This window comes from Myxocyprinus asiaticus, chromosome 47 (genome assembly GCF_019703515.2).
Source record: "Myxocyprinus asiaticus isolate MX2 ecotype Aquarium Trade chromosome 47, UBuf_Myxa_2, whole genome shotgun sequence".
NCBI classification, from domain to species: Eukaryota; Metazoa; Chordata; class Actinopteri; order Cypriniformes; family Catostomidae; genus Myxocyprinus; species Myxocyprinus asiaticus.
In genome coordinates this window covers 17,383,513-17,399,752 of record NC_059390.1, presented here as the reverse complement: position 1 = coordinate 17,399,752, position 16,240 = coordinate 17,383,513, and the positions used below count along the sequence as shown (strand labels likewise).

Here is a 16,240-nt window from a genome sequence, read left to right as displayed (position 1 = left end):
ACTGGTTCAAACTGACAAAGTCTACAGTAACTCAGATAACCACTCTGTACAATTGTGGTGAGAAGAATAGCATCTCAGAATGGTTGGCGCTGTTTTAGCAGCACGAGGGGAACCTACACAATCTTAGGCAGGTGGTTTTAATGTTGTGGCTTATCGGTGTATGTGCATTGTTAACAATGTCATTTTTGTCATTATTAAATACAGACATTTAAAAAAGAAACCATCCGCTCCATGCAAATAACCTGAAACTGTATTTGTGTTTCTGGCTTTTTAACAGCAACCAAAAACTCACCAAAGTCGTTATCTCTCTTTTGCAACTTTATCCTCGGAACACATGAATGCTTTCGAATCACATGAGAGTCTTTTAGAAATGATCTCAGCGATGGTGCATTAAAGTGCTCTGAGGTTGATCCCTGAAAGTACCATAAAGAGTTTGTTTTGATTGGCGTTTGATCATAGTCTCTGAGCCTTTTGAACGATGGGGCCTTAAAGAACTGCTCACTGTTTGGGAGTTGGCAGCCGACCCAAAACCAAAATTGTATCCTCAAATGAACTTTAATGCAATGTACAACACAACATGTGTGCCAAGTCCCAACTCCCCACTTACAGGACCAATTGTAAACAAGCAGGAAAATTAAGACAGAATCAAAATGCATGAGAATTAGAGACAGAATGAGAAATAGAACAGAACTAATGTGCTAGAAGAAAAGAACATATTTTAATGATAAGCACAGATTTCACAGATTTCAATGCACAATCGACAGTTAAGCTCAGTTGACAGTTTTTTGTGGCATAATGTTGATTACCACAAAAATTTATTTCGACTTGTCCAAAATAGCCACAAGATGTAAAAAGTGTTTGCAACATGATTTTTGTGTGATAAAAATGCAGACTAACCTTTTCTGTAATTATATCCAGTTTTAAAGGTAGTTGCCATTACACTTAAAGAAAGCAAAGAATCTGGGTTCCAGTGAGGCACTTACAATGGAAGTGAATGGGGCTGATCTGTAAATGTTAAAATACTCACTGTTTCAAAGTATAGCCTCAAGACATAAACAATATACATGTTAACATGATTTTATCTTTTCTGTAAAAACTTACATCCAATTTTACAACTTTGTTGCCATGACAACGTAACAGTGTAAACCCTAAAACGACTGTAAAAACAATGATTTGAAGAAATGTTTTGGGTTCAATACAAATAAAGCCCAATTGACAGCATTTGTGGCATAATGTTGATTACCACAAAAAATAATTTTGCTCCCTCCTGTTCTTTATAAAAAGCAAAAATCTGGGTTACAGTGAGGCACTTACAATGGAGGTGAATGGGTCCAATTTTTCGAGGGTTTAAAGGCAGAAATGTGAAGCTTACAATTTTATAAAAGCATTTACATTAATTCTTCTCTTAAAACTTGTGTATTTTTTGAGCTGTAAAGTTGTTTAAATCAAAGTTTTTACAGTCTTTTTAGGGTTTATGGTGTTAACCTCCTGAGCCCCAGAGCTTGACTGCTGTGTGCATTTTCCATTTCCCTTTTTGATTTGTAACTAGTAGCACCAAATAAACATGCAAAAAAAAAAAAAAAAAAAAAATTGTTTTCTAGAACAAATAGTTTTCCTACAATTGATGTCCACATATGTGGACAATGGGACTAATTTGTGAAATGTAAAAAAATATCAAGCTATAGAAAGTCAGATTTTTAAAAAATCTAATTGTTTGTTATGTTTCCAGGAGTGTTGGTTATTCATGTTTTTGAACTGCTTTGGAACAATGTGTATTGGGAAAAACAAATAATAAAAAAAAAAAAAACTATTAAAATACAAATTATGTAAGCTTGATTTGACTTTTGTTTAAAGTTTTTTCTACATTGGCATCACAATCTCAATGTTCTGTATTTGCACTGTCAAACAAACAAGTTATAGCCAATGCTGAAGCCTTTTACCGATCAGAAATTAGCACAAATATTTCTGATTCAAAGTAATGTCCAGCATCATCCAGTCACTGCCAACCATATTAAAATACAATGATACATAACAAATTCTGATGCTCCCTTACTCCATATTTAATGAATGACTAACCTCCAGGGTGCTGTCTGTCTGCACTGGTCTCAGAACAGTCCATATAAACTCCATATAAAGCATCTGAAAGCTACATTTTTCATCTTTTGTATGCACACATTGATTCTCAATGTGATAATGCACAGTAAATATTGGATTTCTAAGGGGAAATTGTGCTGAAGTACACATTAGTGTACATTGTGTTTAGCATTGTGGCATTTCACGATAAATCGCTCAAATTTTCAAAATGGCATATCGGACTCTAATCTTTTGACTGAAACAGGTTTCAATGTAAAAACATAGCTAGGTTTCTTACCAGATGTAGTTTTGTTGGTGTTTCTCCCAAAGACAAACTCCGCTGGGATCAGTGCCATGTTGTTTTGTCACATGACTCAGTGCGTCGAAAGTTTAACCCTTTAATGACAGCCCAGAGTGTTCGGAACTGAGATCAGTCAGATTAAATTCATTTAAATTATGCGATGCAGATAGCAGACCCAAAACACAACATCCACGTGTGTGTACAAGGGTCACACAAGGTTAAAGAAAAGGAGGAACACGTTGAAATTCATTTTTTATGGTTATCAACATTATGTCACAAATGCTGTCGATTGAGGTTAACTTGTATTAAACCCAGAACATTCCTTTAAATGCATCTTGCACACAGTCTTCAGGCTTAATGTTTGTTGTACTAAACAATCCTAAATGAAGCCTAAATGTAGGTTTAATTTTTTTATGCAAAAAGTAATATTTATGTTTTGTTTGTTTGTTTGTTTTGTATTGATTTGAGGTTAAATATGACTTGGAAATTTTCTTGACAGGTTACATGAGAATCACCCAGGTAGGCCATAGCGTGGCTGCAGTGTGTGTGTAAACCTGTGAACGTGTGAGTGTGTGTGCGGTCACTGCAGATGAAATCTTCCTGCAAACTGCGACAGATGTTTCACCTCCAGTAGAGCCGAGACTGTCTCACACGGTTCTTGAATCCTAGTCAGGCCAGTGGGAGGAGGTTCCACTAATGTTTGTAGATGTAGGCGCTCCACGAAGCAGGCAGAAAGACAACCCACCTCTGCAAGCTTCATTTTCCCAGAAACCATCGTTCTCAAAGGTTGTCCCTCAAGGCGTGATTTTACTGGTGAGAACTTTCTTTTGTAGTTTTATTTACTTATTTTGTTGTTTAATTGCATGAAAGCTTGATTAAAGCTTTGAAGATTGAGATATTTCAGCAACAGAGTGTAAGTGGTGGTTGGTAACGGGTGTGATTGCATGTTTGTGGGTGAACCGGAGTCTGTGTCATGCTTTCCTCCTCTCTAAAGCCCTCCCTCCTCATGGTCGTGCTCACTGGCTAATACGATGAGTAAAAAAAAAAAAAGATTTGCCTACGTACTCCACTGCCTCTCAGTTTCATCATCAACTCCTTTCCCTCCACTTCAGTTTTCCCTCTCCCCTCTATCTAATTCCCTCCCCCTCTCTCTCTCTCTCTCTCTCACTCGCTCTCACAGATAGAAGCGAAAAAAGCTTCTACCGCTGTTTCCACAGTACAGTCTCCTCCCCTTTACCCAGTCTGTGCCAAGAGAAGGAGGGATCTCTACTACTCTCTGGATTTTAACCCCCTAGCCCGAGCCATTGACTAAAGCTGCTTCTCTCCTCTCTTTTTTCTGTGCAACTTTCCAGTTTTTCCAGTATTTTCACCCATCTTTTTGTCACATCCCTAACCTGTGTCGGCATGTTCTTGTTTGGTTTTGTCACCTCGAGTCGCCTTCAACTGGAGCATTTACTGTGGTGCGCTGGTATTCCTCATCGATCATGGGGTTAACGGATCCTGAGCTTTGAAAATGGCCGTGTTCTCCCTGCTTGTTGCGTGTCTCAGAGAAGGGAGGCGCCAACAGTTCTATCACTTTAGCTCCACCTCTCTCTCTCTCTTGCTCATACGCACACATACAGAGCTTCTTTCTCTCTTTCCTCGCTCTGAAAGGAGAGCAGGAGGGCGGTGTGGTGTTGGAGCCTTTTCTGGGACAGGTGCCAATTCCAAACAAAAGACATAAAAAGGCAATGAGTGAGAGATGCCTCGAACGAAAGAAAGAAATATGTTGCACGATGATACGAAAGAGCAAGTTTGTGGTGGCCATGTGTGCAATTGCGCGTGAACGTGGAGCGAGTGAGTGATTTAAACTACTTCTGTACATCTTTCTCGCGCTCTCAAACACACTCCTCTCCTCTAGCACTCTTCGTCCACTGAAGGCATTTCAGTCATGGGGGGTGAAAAGGGGAGGGGGCTCGGTTTTCAGGCTGCTGAATTATTCATACACCCGGGCCAACACTGCGATCGGACTGGCTGGGACATTAACATGCAGCGGACATTCTGTTTGTCTGTTTGCTAACATTCCTCATTCAAAGACTTGTTAACTGCAAGACGGGCTGACACATGCACCTCTCTCATGCTTTTGTGGCATAGGCCTGCTCGTCCCAGACCAGGACACGGTGTGCAGACATATAGCCCAGTACTGGGGACAGGCAGCTGGGGTGGGAGGATTGGCTTGGCCCCCTGGCCTATCTCCTTATGCCTGCTGTGGACAGCTCACTGCCTTCTCTCTGCCTCTCTCTTTTTCTCCTTCTCTCTCTCTTCCTCAACACAGGGCTGGTGAAGTGAGTAGAAAAGACCTTCAGCACTTGCCTGGAATGTTTCTTCCAATCTACTTTTATTGGGTAAGTTGTTAATTTGCATGGTATTTGTTCATATTTGTGGTTCTGTGAAATATGTGTTTTCATTTGTATATAGTGTGTGCGACATGTTCTTTTTGTTTGGATGGGATTTATGAAGAATTTTTTTTATTTTTAGAAACAGTATGGTTCCTTGGGCAAATGGTGTTTAGGAATACGTACAGGGAATTCATATTAGCACCTAACAGACATGATGCCTGTTTAGTGCATAGTTTGGGGGTTAATGTTTTCAGTGGCTCCTACTAAGACTGAGAGGACCGACACTTTTTAATAGTGAGATCCTTAAGTGACATCGCCAAACGGTTTTTAGGAATTATCCTCTCATTTTTTGGGAGATTCCTTCGAGGTTTGCTTTAACATTGAGTGGACCTTAGCAATGGAAGGAGATTTTGCACTGTTAATACATATAAGGCCTTGGGTCTTTGAATTTTCACTTTGTACCGACGTTTATCTAGCGTACTGTCCATTACGATAAATACTCTTGGTTGTCTTTACATTATTATAGAATTGTAACATAGGTGCTAATGGATAGTAGCATCGTATGTGCCACGTCAATGATTAGTGTGCGCAATTATGCATTAAAATTATTAAAAGCTTTTGTTCAATAAATGTTGTATGAGAGTAGATTTTTTGTTTTTTACAGAATCTTGTGTTAGAACTATTATTTATTTGCCGCTTATTTTCACTGGTCTCTATGTAAATGCCCTAGCATGAAAACTCCACTCAAATTCATCAACAATGGACTCAAATATGTAATTTTTTTTAATTCAGACATGTTTAAAGAGGTCAGCTTTGGTCATATTTCATTGTAATATGGCGAAGAACATTTTCATTGAATTTCCATTTATTTTTTTACACGCGTTGACGTTTTAGTCCACATCTAAAATAAAGATTTTGCTGATTTGAAAAGTGAGAGTTATGTATTATTTGCCAGGCTTTTAAAACACACATTTCATTAAGATTTTGTACTGAATTTTTATACTCGCCTTTCTAGAAAAGAAATTACCATCACAGTGCCCCTTTCTCTGTCACACACTCTGCCTTACACACATTCACAAAAAGCCCACTTATGGACCTTTTAAAAATTTAGTAATTTGAATGTAAAATCTTGTTTACTGACAAAAAATTCAGAATTTAACAGCTGATCGCAAGGTAATAACTGAGGATAAATGTTTTAATGTATTTATATCATATTTATATTTATGTAAGGTCTTGTATAGTCAATACATAATATGTCTCTGGTTTTGCTGCTAGGATTTACAGATATAAAGTAAATCAGTTGTTTTTTTCTTTCAAAAGAATGATTTTGGCTCATAGCAGGCTGGTTTGTAGCAAGAGTGGGAACACCAGGGCCAATGCTGATGAAGTGTGTTGGCACAGAAATTGCACGTTGGGTTGGCAGTGCCATCCCCCACCCCCTTTTTTTTGCTTGTGAATGGAGTGTTCCAGAGATGATGTATAGTATAAAGAACAGAGCAGGTGGCATCATCTAAAGAATGAAGAGGGGGAGTCGGTGCAGGGACGGGGATTTCAATTTGAGGATAAACTTAACCCTTTTAGTTAATTGTACAGAAGAGTCGTCTTTGTGGTTGCATGAAAATGTATATGTTTTTAATGCAAATATTGCTTATCTTACCCTGCAGATTTAGTTACAACATTTAATCTTGAACACAACCTAAAAATTGCCATTGTAAGGAACTGGATTTTCTGAAAGGTGTTTGTGTGGGAATTTTTGAACCATTCCTACATTTTTTTAGTCAAAATAGAAATGCATGTAAGTCAAGCTGTGGTGAAGCCAGACATGCCAAAGAGCAGAGAGCATGTGTGCAATAACTGAGACACCCGCCCTTGCCGTCACATAGAGACGCACACACACACACACACCCAGACACACTTGCTGCCATGTGCTCCATAATAGACCTCTGATTCAGCCATGAATAGAGTTCCCACGCCTCAGTGTGTGTGTGTGTGTGTGTGTAATAGTTAAGGGTGTAGACCCCCTCCCCACCCTTTTCAAAAGATACTTGTGTACTCACACACTCATACACAGACACACCAGTCTAGACTAAAGATGTCTCCTTCATTCTGTTTAGAGGTGTGTTTTTTGCAGCTAAACACTGAATTGATAATCAGTTGATTTTAGATGAAGTTCCAAGTGGATGGAATTTTATGCAGAACATGACAACTTCCTAAAGTAATTTAGAACAATCAAAACTGATTATCAACCGCAGTACACATTTTCATTTTTCAAAATAAAGCTACTTTCAGTTTTCAGCTCATTCCTCTGCAAATACAGTAACGTGTAAAACAGTGAATTCATGTATTGCTTAAAAATAAATTAGCATGAGCTGTCTCAAGCCATGTTAAGTTCACTACTGGATACTGAAGTGTGTGTTCAAATATATACATTTATTTAATGATCAGAATGCAGTATGGGTGTGTAATTATTGAATTCCATGTTAGAATTTTTATGTTTGAGAGAAGAACGCACAAAATGAGAGAGAAAGTCATAGAAATAAATAAATAGTGTGTACATGTTCGCTACATTTTATTCTGTGGTTTCTAAAGCTTTTGTTGTAAGAAGGTATAGATTTGTTTCTTCAGAAGTTGAGAGGTCTAACACTTCATATTATTTATTTTCAATGCCCTAAGATTAACAGCAGAAAAACTAGTGGACCTTGTATAACAGTGTGTGTGTCCAGTATTTTAAATATTTTATCTGTTTTAATACTGTTTGTTCTGCAGAAACAAAAGTGTTTCATTACTGTCAACTTAGGTCGAAAACATTTATTTCATTTGAATGTTGCCGTTAATTGCGAAATAATTCAGTTGAATACTATTGAACAGTTTTAAAAAATGTTTTTCGATCTGTAAAATTTAATTTAAAGTATACAAGTAATTATATGGTTCAAAAGTAAAAGTAGTTTTAGAGAACGAATTGGTATAACATGCAGTGATTTCATTCTAATTTATGACTGCAACCTTAGTATAGAGCGCCTTTCTTTCTTTCTTTATTCATTCATTCATTCATTCATTCATTCCTTTCCGTCCGTCCATCCTTGCTTGCTGTTATATTGCTGTTAATTTGGTGTAAAGAGAATACTTAAAGAGGTCTTATAAAGTGTTCTATTTTATTTTAAACTGAAGGTGGACAAAACATTAAATATAAATGCATCCTATTTGAGTGTTGTTCATGTTTTTAAATTTACGATGTATTCATTAATTTAATATCTCATCTGATTTGTTTGGTAGACCTTCCGTAAGTGTGGTGTCCATATCTAATTCATACAGAAAAAAAAAAAAGGAAAAAAAAAAATGCATTAGAAAAACAACCAGTAGATAAAATATTATTTTTTAAATGAATCTATATACTTTTTGTTCTATTTAATTATGTTTTCTAAATTACTGTAATCTTAGCAATCATGTAGCAATTGTTTTATTAATTGTGGGTGGTTATTGGTGACAGAAATCAACAACTTAAACTGAAACAAGACTGGTGTGTTCTAATGTGCTTTGTTACAATCGAGATCCTTTAGCCAACAAACTCCTCCCGACACTTAGTTAAGTGAAAGGGTAAGGAGTGGAGGATTGAGGGGTCATTCGGAGATAGCAGTTCTCAACTAACTTGTTTCCCATGGACACAATGGGAACCAGACATGATTGACAGGTGACAAAAGGTAGGGTGGAGCTGAGTAATTGTTGAACGCTAAGATGATGTCATGGGCAGCTCTCCTTAAAGACTAAGAGCTGCTTGCAATTTTAGCAATGGGTTGGTATGATAGTGATTGTGTGTTTGTATATGCTTAATTACTCATAAAAAAAAATAAAAAAAAATGCATTTATTGCAGAATGAGTGAATAGTTTAGGGTTTTTTTCAAAAGTATTTTTCCATAAGCATAACAAAATAAATACAAATAAGTAGTCATAGTGGGCCCAGACAAAGCAGAATAATATTATGATACTCATCACTTTTGTAATCTGTGGTTTAAAGTTCATGATCATAGTCCATTACAGCCATTCTATTCATGATCTGTCATAATCAGTCTGGGCAATCTTCCTTCTTGAGCAAGTCACATGAGGTCTTTTTTTTCCTTGCAGTGATTTAGTTTGTACACCTATATAATACAAACACAAAAGCCACTTTGCCTGAGGAGCAATAAAACAGCCAAAGTGTAATTCTGTCAGTTAACAGTTCTTAAAGCATCCAACAGATGAAATATCTTGTGTCAAAGATCGTGCAATAGGTTTCTTTGTGCTTGGCTTGTTTTTACCTGTAATGTTGACGCTAGGCAAATAGGAATATAAACAAAGCGTAAGTGAACCATATACCTTCAAGTAAAACATTGATTCAGGAAATAAAAATCAAAAATACTATGTTTAGCTCCCTCATAATGGCACTATTGTTAGTGAACAGCTCTCTTACTACTCGAGAACATGGTACAAGTTTCTGCTGTACAGCGCCACCTAATGGCTTTTGATTACACCATCAGCTTTCTAAGGTTTGTGAAAAATGACTTGAAATTCATGGGCTTAATGGTCTATGGTTTAAATCCCTTTACCACGAAACGTGTGTTGCTTTTATCAACAGTGTTGTTTCTGATGCCTCTATAATGTTCTAAAGATGTTGGTAATTGAATGAGTGTAAATTGGTTTGGAGGTTTTGAAAAGTATAAATAGATATCTGATGCCACTCTTCAATAACTGTTGCTTCTAGGAGGCTTTTAAGTCTTTGTCCACAAACACAGATTATTGAGTTTCTAAAACTCAACAATATACAATACTTTTTATGGACTATACATTAATTATAATGACAAGATAGAAAGCTTAAAAGTTAAGTTCATCATTATGTCCCAGCAAAATGTTAGTGCCTTGTTTTCTGGGTTAGTTTTCAGACAGTATTTTTGTCTCTCTTTCTCTCTCTCTCTTTTAGAGAATGGTTATACTAACAAAGCAGCTTTTGTGGAGACAACAGAAAACCATGATAAAAATCTATTTTCTCTCAGTAATAACTGATTTTTTTAGCCAATGCCACCAGGAAATGTAAATATGCACAACCAAGAAGGTTGAAAAAAATGACATTATTAAAGGAATATTCTGGGCTCAATGCAAGTTAAATTCAATCTACAGCATTTGTGGCCTCAAAAAAATTATTTCTACTAATCTGGCCAAAATCTGATGTGAATGGGGCCAAGATGACATGATTTTAGTGTGATAAAATAGCTTACTAACCATTTCTGTTGAAAGTTATAGCCAATTTTAATAACTTTGTTGCCATGACAACGTAACGCCATAAAACCTGTTAATCCGTTAATTTAGTCCTCTGCAAAAATGATGATTTCAGCAATTTAACGGCTCAAATAATACACAAGTTTTAAGAGAAGAATTAATGTAAGTGCGTTTATAAAATTATAAGCTGTATTTTCTGCCTTTAAACCCTCCAAAAATTGGCCCCATTCAATTTGGTTTTGGTTTTTCTTTAAAGAAAAGGAAAGAGATGAGTTGAAGTTATTGGTAACACTTTACAATAAGGTTCCATTTGTTAAGATTAGATAACAACATTTATTCATTAATAAATGAATAACATTTAGCATTTATTCATCTTGGTTCATGTAAATTTCAACATATACTAATACATATTTAAAATCAAAAGTTATATATGTTAAAATTAGTTAATGCATTATGAAATAACAATGAACAATTGTATGTTTAGTAACATTAACAAAGATTAATAAATGCTGTAAAAATATATTGTTCATTGTTAGTTCATGATACCTAATGCATTAACTAATGTTAACACATGAAACCTTATTGTAAAGTGTTACAAAGTTATTTTTTGTGGTAATCAACATTATGCCACAAATGCTGTCGATTGAGCTTAACTTATAATGAACCCTGTGTGTGTGTGTGACAGGTTTAAGTTTTTAGGAACAAACTGGTAATTACAGGGGTATTATGCTATAAATGTGGTTTATGAGGACATTTCTAGTGTCCCCATAATTCAAATCGCTTAAAAAAACATACTAAATGATGTTTTATTGAAAATGTAAAAATGCAGAAAGTTTTTTGTGAGGGTTAGGTTTAGGGGTAGGGTTAGGGTTAGGGGATAGAATCTATAGTTTGTACAGTATAAAAATCATTATGTCTATTGAGAGTCCTCATAATGATAGCTGCACCAACATGTGTGTGTGTGTGTGTGTGTGTGTGTGTGTGTGTGTGTGTGTGTGTGTGTGTGTGTGTGTGTGTGTGTGTTTGTGTGTGTGACACCACTCACCCCTGTGAGGTTCGTGGCCTGTGTGAATCTGCAGTGTTTGTGTGCCTCCCCCTTGCTTATGGTAAACCACACTGCTGCCCACAGGCTTGCACCCTCTCTGCTCTGACCACACACACACACTTGTTCCTAAACACCCCATCCTAATCCTCACATGGTCTTCTGTCTTCTACCAGGGTCAGCAGTAGAGTGCACTCCACGCCATACAACTTTAGTGACTTAAGTATGTGAATTTCATGCCTGAGTATTCCTCTCTCTCTCTCTCTCTCTCTCTCTCTCTCTCTCTTTCACAGATGGCAGACTCAGGAGGTGACTGTCTACCTTCTTATGTCGGTGACCTTGATGGTTGTGAAGGATCCCAGACTGAAGCTTGATAGTGATATCACTGAAGGTGATAGCGGGTGTTTATGATGCACAGTAAAGAGTGTTGAATGATATAGTGAATGAAATAGTGCTTTCCAGTACTGACATCACAGATGTCATATTGAGTTGTGTGATCAAACACTTAAGTGTCTTACCTCAGCTCTTATTACACATTATCACTTACATGGGGATTTGTTAGATATTGTGCATATATTTTCATATTATGAATTTTGTGAGAAAAGAAAAGCCATCGTTGCGGGAGGAGGAAAGAGAGAGACTGTCGTTTGGGGTGAGGTAGTAGGTTGTATAGTTTGAGGGTTTAACCCTTGCTGTCAGATAACTATACAACTTACTGTCTTTCCCAAAGTGACCGTAATGTCATCGCTTGGCTCAAGAGAGTATCGACCACGGAGGACAGCGCTGACTCTAACGTAATTGTGTTGTTTATTAAAGATATGCTTTTCTTCTTGATGCATACATAAATGTCAAATATTCACTTCTGAAAAATCACACGTTCTCATCTCATCTGGACCATAAAAATGTTTCCCAACAAACTGTCAGTAATTACAAAAAAAGTCCTGAAATTATATAAATACATTTGTCTTTCAGACCAAATGTGCATACAGGTCTGTTAGTCTAAGTTGCAAGTATTAATAACAATAATGACAACTGGAATAAAAACGTCAAACTAATATCATTGTAAATATATTGTTTTATTTTATTTAATAAAATCCACATTGAGTCAACACGATAGATTGCTAGAGGTTCTGTTTTCTAAAAAAAAGAAAAAAAAAAGAAAAAAGAATAGTTCATATTTAACAGGTTAGTAAGAATTCAGATGGTTATGTATTGTGCGACATTCAACAGTGATGTTCGTACAGGGTGAGGTAGTAGGTTGTGTGGTTTCAGGGTTGTGATTTTGCCCCATCAGGAGATAACTATACAACCTACTGCCTTCCCTGAAGGGCAGCAAAACACCGCCAGCGACATCCTCTGTTCAATGAGTGATTTCTGTGACTCCCGATCTTCCACTTATGATCTTGAGCTTGTCATTTCATACATCACACACCTTGATTTCATCACATACATGCACATGCATTGATCACACATACAGCACAGGTCTCTGAAACTATGAACTTGAATAAACAGAGTTTAAAAATGTGCCTGTTTTCACTTTATTTCTTCCACATGCATGTCACATTTAAATGATGCTATAATGAATCTCTACAATTGGTCATGATCAAATTGATGTGCATAATTTTATACCCTGTGACAAATCAGCATGAATGAAGAGTATTTCCTGTTCCTTGATTATAAGGACAATGATGTTTTCTTTTACTCTTTATTAAAGATGCAGTGTTAGGCTTCCCATATTTCTGCCAGAGTTGCTTGTACCGTAAATAAAACATGTCATGCTCCCAGACAGCCATTAGCCAGTGTTAACAGTTACAGGGTTGTAGGCAGACTGGCCTTTCACTGCTACACAATTTATGGGCACTGGCTGGCAGATATCCACCCGAGCGGCCCTAGACTGGCACTCATCAGCCTGAGAGAAGGACAGAATGTGATGAAGCTTAACACACTGCCCAGCCAGATCACCTTGCAAAAGTTTGATTTCCTTGGAAACAGGTGTAATGAATGTTGATTATGTCAGTATTACTGGAAAAAGCACTGAATTAACTATTGTGAAGTGAACTTCTTTGTTTATGCACATTACAATATAGGATAAGGGTTTAATATTATTCCCTTGTGAATTCGGTATGGCCCTTTCAGTTCTCAAGAGTTTTCCCTTTTTTCACAAAGACACTATTAAAGAAGTTAAGGAATTATAATAGACCACTATGCATTAAAAATGTAATATCAATAAAAATGGCTTTAAAATTAAGTCCTCTTGTGCTTTATTTAAAATACAAAAAAATAAATAAAACATAAATAAATAGATAAAAATGTAAATAAATAAAATAAAATAAGATCTAAGAATGGAATGAATGTGCATAAAAGAATAAATACATGCCAGAATCTGACAACTTGATCTCTTTGTGGCATTAGCAATTATAACCAGTTATTACAGAAATAAAAATATATTTTATAACACACACACACACCTATATATATATATACACACACACACACACACACACTGGCGTCCAAAAGTTTGGAATAATGTACAGATTTTGCTGTTTCGGAAGGAAATTGTTACTTTATTTCAACAAAATGGCATTCAAAGTATAGTCAGGACATTATTGATGTAAAAATCAGCACCATCACTATTTTTTTTTTAAAATCACTGTCAAATCTAGACAGGCCCCATTTCCAGCAGACATCACTCTAGCACCTTATCCTTGAGTAATCATGCTAAATTATTAATTTGGTACTAGAAAATCACTTGCCATTATATCAAACACAGCTGAAAGATATTTTGGTTCATTAACCAAATGTTTGTTTTTGAGTTGCCACATGCAATAGACTGTCTTAAGGTCAATATTAGGTCAAAAATTGCAAAAAAGAAACAGCTTTCTCTAGAAACTCGTCAGTCAATCATTGTTTTGAGGAATGAAGACTATACAATGCTTGAAAATGCCCCAAAAATGAAGATTTCATACAAAGGTGTACACTACAGTCTTCAAAGACAAAGGACAACTGGCTCTAACAAGGACAGAAAGAGATGTGGAAGGCCAGATGTACAACTAAACAAGAGGATAAGTACATCAGAGTCTCTAGTTTGAGAAATAGACGCCTCACATGTCCTCAGCTGACAGCTTCATTGAATTCTACCCGCTCAACATCAGTTTCATGTACAACAGTAAAGAGAAGACTCAGGTGCAGGCCTTATGGGAAGAACTGCAAAGAAAAAGCCACTTTTGAAACAGAAAATTTTAGAGAGGACAAAGAAACACAAACATTGGACAACAGATAATTGGAAAAAAGTGTTATGGATCTTAACCCCATTGAGCTTTTGTGGGATCAGCTAGACTGTAAGGTGCGTGAGAAGTGCCCAACAAGACAGCCACATCTATGGCAAGTGCTACAGGAAGTGTGGGGTGAAATGTCAGCTGAGTATCTGGACAAACTGACAGCTAGAATGCCAAGGATCTGCAAAGCTGTCATTGCTGCATGTGGAGGATTTTTTGATGAGAACTATTTGAAGTAGTTTAAGAAGTTCTGAACATTTTTTTTCAAATTGTAATAGTAATTTTTCAGGTTATTAATGTCCTGACTGTACATTGTGATCAGTTGAATGCCACTTTGGTGAATAAAAGTACCAATTTCTTTCCATAAGAGCAAAATCTGTACATTTAAACTTTTGGCTGCCAGTATATATATATATATATATATATATATATTACATATTTAATCATTTTAAGCCACATAGGCCAATCAAATGTATTTATTTTATAACCTACTACAATTACGATTTCATTTTTTAGTGAATTTATTTCCTGCAGTAATCATGCGGTCATTTCAGAATGTCACCAGTAGGTCGCAGTAGAGTCAATTAGTTGTAAACGGGGCTGAATCATTCACCAGTCATTTAGATTATTCAAACAAAAGTATTTAATGTATTAAGACAATAATTGCACTATTAATTTAAAATGCAGACATTTACTGCCTCTTTTAAATGGGGCGAGATATTATTCAGGTACTACACTACTAGCTGTTGCCAAATGCAAAATAATAAACCATTGACGAGTATGTGAACTTTTTGTTTCTAAAATAATTTCATCAGCATCGCTTCACGCAATGAATTCTGTTGCCCAGCAACTCGACCGTAAATTGGTGGTGGGCGTGGCTTCGCGACGATTGGCTGAGTCCATAGGTGTGTCAGGAGGTGTGTGTGCTGTCGCATCAGGAGCGGGCGAGCTCGACTAGCGTCAAAGCGTTTTGACAGCAGCGGATGCGGTGAATTTTAAATAGCACATTTGAGGAGTACAACAGCCTCTCTCGCGCCACCGATCCGAGTCTCAGCCGTGTCAAAGCCCGTGTGTTTTATTCCTGTCTGCATGGCAGCCTGGGATTGGGAGGTAGACGCTCCGCTCTTGTAAACAATGCGCTTGTGCAACATTATGGTCATGTTTTATCCAGTTTTATGGCCGTAATGACGGTAATCGTACGCTTTTAACTCAAGCAAAGCAAACATTCTCATAAGAACACATGTATGTGCTATTTTCTTTAGTTGCGCACAGCTAGTTTCATATCTCTTGCTTTAAATGCTTAATACTACAGTCATGTCCCGACGTGATAAATCCCAAAAGCACTGCATAGAGCTGAACACGCTGCTGTAACAAAAGTGAAACGTCTGTGTTGCATTTACATGAAAATATATTAGTCTTTTAAGCTTGCTTCGTTCATTCTATGGTTATTTTCCTTATTTGGCAGGTAATAGTTGTTATTCTAGTGCATAAAGATGATCTCATTCTATCACTGTTTGTTTTATTATTGCTGAAAGAAGAGACATAATCATCTGTCAGGTGTAATGAAGCACAGGTAACCTGCAGGTGTTTTTTTAGGCGAGTTTTATACATTAGCTTTTATTAGTTAACGAAGTAGTTAAAATGAACTAGAAATTAACAATGCTTTAACAGCACTTAATCATTTTGGTTAATGTGATTTTCAACATATGCAAATACATTAGCATTATACTAATACATTATATACTAATGGTGTAATATTATATACTATTTACTAATACATAAACATTAAATGGATAGTTCACCCTAAAATTAAAATTCTCTCATCTTTTACTCACTCTCATGCCATCCTTGATGTGAATTACTTTCTTCTGCTGAACACATATTAAGATTTTTTGAAGAATATTTCAGCTCTGTAGGTCCATAC

At 36.4% G+C, this 16,240-nt stretch overlaps 1 protein-coding gene across 3 annotated transcripts in view; it reads left to right on the top strand.

The window, feature by feature from the left end:
- The first annotated feature begins 112 nt into the window (after window positions 1–112).
- LOC127436373 (peroxisome proliferator-activated receptor alpha-like) overlaps window positions 113–16,240 on the top strand; it is a 33,813-nt gene continuing 17,685 nt past the window's right edge. The window contains exons 1-3 of one of the 3 annotated variants that reach the window (XM_051690463.1): window positions 113–4,210; window positions 4,689–4,758; window positions 11,335–11,432. The gene's annotated coding sequence lies outside the window, so the exon portion shown is untranslated. Of the gene's footprint in view, window positions 4,211–4,688; window positions 4,759–11,334; window positions 11,433–15,274; window positions 15,427–15,870; window positions 15,890–16,240 lie in introns of those variants that run through there. The other 2 variants (XM_051690462.1, XM_051690468.1) reach the window with 2 other exon arrangements.